The sequence below is a fragment of the Gavialis gangeticus genome, unplaced genomic scaffold, assembly GCF_001723915.1.
Source record: "Gavialis gangeticus isolate Ggan-Ray unplaced genomic scaffold, GavGan_comp1, whole genome shotgun sequence".
Lineage (NCBI taxonomy): Eukaryota > Metazoa > Chordata > Crocodylia > Gavialidae > Gavialis > Gavialis gangeticus.
The window spans coordinates 46,658,376-46,663,227 of record NW_017729024.1 but is presented as its reverse complement, the minus strand read 5'-3'; the positions used below and the strand labels follow the sequence as shown (position 1 = coordinate 46,663,227).

The window sequence follows — 4,852 nt, the reverse complement described above, 5'->3', positions numbered from 1 at the left end:
TGGTGCCTGCCCCGCTGCGGGCTCATGCAGCTGCCGCCTCTCCTGTAAGCAGTGGGGACGGGTGGGGTTCCCCAAATTTAAGCACACCCCCCCCCACCCGGAATTAAAGAGTGGCAGCCGCACCCCAGCCCCCGTGGGGCTTGCTTATTGGGATAGGAAGAGGTGATTGGAAATGCTTTTCCCTTGCTGGTTGCTCTTGCTGCTGCCTGCTGGTCTATAAACAGGAAGTCAGCCACGGGGGAGCGCCAGGTCTGCCTGAAGTGAAACAGGAGAGGGAGATGTCAATTGCCAGCTAGCTGGGTGGTAAGGGGTGGCAAACAGACTGCGACAGCTCCTCGGTTGGCAGGGGAATATCTGGAGAAGGCTGCTGGGAGGTCACAGCACTAACCCATTGCTCTGTCTGTTTCAAAGCACTTGTAGAACTGCAAGTAAAAAAAAATTTAAAAAGTGCAGCTGGGTGATGGCAGAGAGGTTAGGAAACACGCTGCGTTGAACTGCCCTGGGTACCCCTGCCCCTCCTGCTGTGGCACTGTCAGCCGTAGTAGCAGAGCAGTGAGGGGGGGGAACACAGTGGTTGGAAATAGGGTTGTTGGTTGTTGAACATACAGATTCATCAGAAGTTAAACATTTTGGGAACACGTCCATTTGCACTGTATTACTTTGGACAGTGGAAAGGAACATTCTGATAAGGATGTTTTGGGATTTTCTGACTTGACACAGAACTTAAAATGCTGCTTCAAGTGTCAACATTTTAGAGAGCTGAGCTTGTAACAAATGTTCTTATTTTACAAGAGAAGAGAGGGTTTTTTTATTTGTTCATTTGTTTTTCCAAATTTTGATTCTCTGGAAAACTTTGACATGTTTTGTTCCATTTCAGGATGGGAAAAGTTTTTGAAATTGTGGAATTGCTTAAGACATTGAAACTCCAGTTCTGCTTAACACTGGCTCTTTCTCAGTGTCACTTTGTGTGGTCTGTGGCTCAGCTGGTTCAAGTGTCTGCTGAGTGAAAATGCTGTCCTGAGTTGGTTGAGCCATACGTGCCTTGTTATACTCCATTTGCCTTTCAAGGGAAGTAGTAAGATCTCTGAGTCCTAAAGGTCCGGGTTCATCTGAAAGGACTGTGCCTGTCCTTTTTCAAAAAAAGCTATTGTGGTGTTATGGGAACGGGTCCAGATCAGCTTCATGTCCTGTTTGGTCAAATCCTTTTGGAGGCAGTTGTCTTCTCCTTTCATTCTGCCGTGAGTAGAGATTTGGACTGAATGGCTCCTGGCTTGTTTTCATCTATATTTTCTATGACTTTGTAATCAGTTTGTCTTTTTAGTTCATGGAGATTTTAATGTTTCAACAGGAAGGTGAGGAGAGAAAATGGCAGAGGTATGAGTTGGATGTAGAACTCAAAAAGCTATTTTTAATTTTTTTGAACACAAATAGAACAGTGACCTTTTTAGTATAAGGAGTGAATGGCATGTGCACATTGTAGGCATTTGACTACAATTTTATTTTTGTTAAATATTAAACTCTTCTACATTGGTACCAGTGGGACATTCTTTTTTTGCATATAATAGTAGTTTATTAGTGCCCTAAAATAAAGGGTGACACCCCATAGTCTCCAGTAACAGAATACAGCTTGGCAAGGTAAAGGTGAATTTTTATTTTTTAAATGAGGTCGAGTAGCATTTTTATGTGCTAAAGCATACTAGGTCTGTTAATACTGATTTAGACTACATTTACATTGCAACTGATTGTGCCTTGTTGTTAGGTACTTTAACTAGGCCTACCTTTTTCAGAGAGTAGATACTAAGTATATTCTTTTAAGGTAACTCAGGTTGTGTCCTCAGAATTGGTTGGCAGTGAAGCAATATCATAAAGTAACTCTTGCTTTAAGTAATGCATAATGAACAACCTTAAAATTGAAATTAAATCCAATATTAACATAATTTGACTTTTGAGCTGGTAAGAACTTTATAATAGCACATTTGAATTGTGAAAATATTCTGAACAATATCCTTATTACATTTTCCATTGTGAGGGAAATGAAACTTAAATAAGTTCATAGTGACTAATATGAATGTTTAGGTACAGGAATCACATGATTCATTTCTATGGATACTAAGGCTAATCTGTACCCAAACTTGAAGTTTATTAAAGACAGAATTTATACTAAACTGCATATCAATAGCTGAGGTTCCAATTCAAGTGAGAACTTTTTTTTTCTTCATATGTAAATGTTCTTTTTACAATGTATGGAACTTAACCTTTGCAGCATTGTTATGATGTCTGCCAGATAGATGCAAACTCCTGCTTTTATTGTCCAAGATGAATGAAGGAAAGGGAAAATGTGTAGTTCACTTGCTTTAGATTGGGTGGCTTGTTTTAGAGGAACAATAATTAATGGTGTGATTTTATTTTTCTTGTGTATACCAATAAATAGGGCAATTAAATATTCTTATTTCACTCAAAAGAAAAACACAGGAATAATACAAATGAACTGATTGGATTGGATCCATTGCTGCGTTCAATCTCCGGCTGCAGCTGCTTCAGCTGAGAAGCCTTTTGAATTCTGCTTCACAAAATATTCAAGCCTTTAAAGGTGCAATAATTACTCATTAACTACAATTCCAAAAGCTCTGTTGGCCACACATTTTGCTTAGATTTGTAGAGGATTCATCATTTAAACTGTTTCTCAATCATTGTAGGGATGTCATTGTAAAATAGCATAAAAATATCTATATCAAGTTCTGGGTACTATTAACAGACTTAAATAACAATTTTGGCACCTACCAACAGGTACCAAATAGTAACATCTTTAACAAAAGATGACCATCTCCTGGAAGCTCTTTTCAACTATGCCTTTTTTCTAACTCTTGATTGACCATACAGTTTGGCCTAAAAGTTACCAAACTTCACTCATTAAAAACTTGTGGAGGACATGGAAGTACAAATGTGTGCGATCAAGCAGAACACGATGTGCCGACAGTTCCCTTTTACACAAATAGAGCTGTAGGTTGTGCACCTTTGATGTCACTTGACCTCAACCACATGAGCTCATATGTAGCAGTCATTTCTGGTTTTATGACAAACGGTTATTTTTAACTAGATTTTCCTTTAAAAGTTAATTTATGCCATAATTGCATCAGGATATGATAGAGGGAGTATTAATTGTGTAATCAAAGTATGCCTAGAGTAGTGTAAGTCTCTATGTTTAATTCTTTTAGAGCTTATTCCAGGCATTTGACTATTACGTAGAATCTGTACCCATAGTTTCATGTAGTCTGCTATTAAAGTTAATTTTTTCCCTTGGAAATTCAGGCTTAGAAACCAGGCACCAGTCTGCTAGAATTTGAAATTTTGAAAGGATAGCTCCCCAGCTACTGATGTACAGTCTGGTAGGGCATTTTAGCTTGTCCTCCTGAAAGAAACAGAACGTGATCTCCTAACGTACTTGTAAAGCGTAGCTCAAGAAATGGTTTCCGTACAATATCATATTTATAATTTCTCTCAATCTTGACTTCTGCATCAGATTCTCATTATTTTTTCTTTAAGGTAGAATGACTGTTTTCCCACAGTCTGAAAATATGTCCCCCTCTGAAGTATCGGAGATAAATATTTGTATATGCAACATTAGTAAAGTATTTACCATATGAACAATTTTAATTTTTCACTTTGATTTTGTATCCTCACAAGCTTAGTTTTCCACGTTTCCTTAATCAAAGCTGTAGTATTTCTATAAAACATGAAGATAAAAACCCACAGTTTCAGAATCATGAAAATCAAGTTTTACACTCAAGTGTAAAACAATCTTTGATATTGTTCTGTGGAGCTGAGAAACTTGAGGGGGGGAACAGCAGTTTCCTTGGTTGCTAGATTTGACTTCACTTGTCTTAAGTTTTGTTTTGAAAGCTGATAGAATGAGTACTCACACATTAGTCTGTATACTAGTTATTGGTCTGTAGGCCTTTTGTGAGATGAATTTTCTTAATCACAGAACTCCAAGTCGCTTCAGCTTGCCGCCACTTTTGTTCACGTGTGATGCATGCACAATGGAATTTAGACAAGTTGCGGGGGGCAAAATAAGTATCACTCAGCAACAAATTTTAAGAGCGGTGGGATCAAAATAACTGACTGTTTAAGGAGGGAAGTGTTACACAGTTGCACGGGCAGACGGTATATTCAGTAATCCCTACAATATCTCTCCATTTAACTAAAGCACGACTGCCTTTTTTAAATACAAGGACTCAAAACTAATGTAACACTGAAGTAGGAGTAACAGTTGTCAGACTTGCCCTGCTCTTAAACCAAGATCCCTTTTCACAAATTTGTGACTAGTTTTAAATTGTTCTTTGTCTTTAGGTGGCAAACCTCCTTCTAAGAGGCTATTTACAGAACAAAACCTGTGAATGACTTGAAGTGTGTGCCATCCGTCCTCCATATGCTGAAGGGCGCAATGTTGCAAAGCTATTCTGCTTTTTTGCAAGGATGTGGGGCACAATGTTGTACTCCACGTGGGATAGGCTCCAGTCATATTGTAGACCCAGAATATAATGCTGTGTAAGTTCAACTGTGTAACCAGGGCTGGAAACATTAACTCAAATGACTACTAGTCATTGTGGAATACTTGTTATAGTCACCCAACTCTCCATTCTTGCAAAATAAAGAAATATAGCGGTTGTGTATTGCATTTAATTGTAACACTCCCACTTGACTGTTTAATGTGTGTGTAATGCATATCACAAAATCCTTTTTTGTTATGCTTTCTTTCCCTTCCTGACTTCATTCCACTTGTACAGATTTTTCTTTTGAACTATAACTTGTGTGCTTTTCACTATCATTCTTTTTTTTTTTTTTTTTTCTC

General features: G+C 38.2%; 1 protein-coding gene across 2 annotated transcripts in view; it reads left to right on the top strand.

Moving 5' to 3' along the window:
• The window catches only part of PTBP3 (polypyrimidine tract binding protein 3), a 145,373-nt gene that overhangs the window by 5,226 nt on the left and 135,295 nt on the right, over positions 1–4,852 (top strand). Inside the window, exon 1 of one of the 2 annotated variants that reach the window (XM_019517054.1) lies at positions 7–44. The exons of the other annotated variant lie outside the window; for it this stretch is intronic. The gene's annotated coding sequence lies outside the window, so the exon portion shown is untranslated. Of the gene's footprint in view, positions 1–6; positions 45–4,852 lie in introns of those variants that run through there. 2 annotated transcript variants of the gene reach the window in all.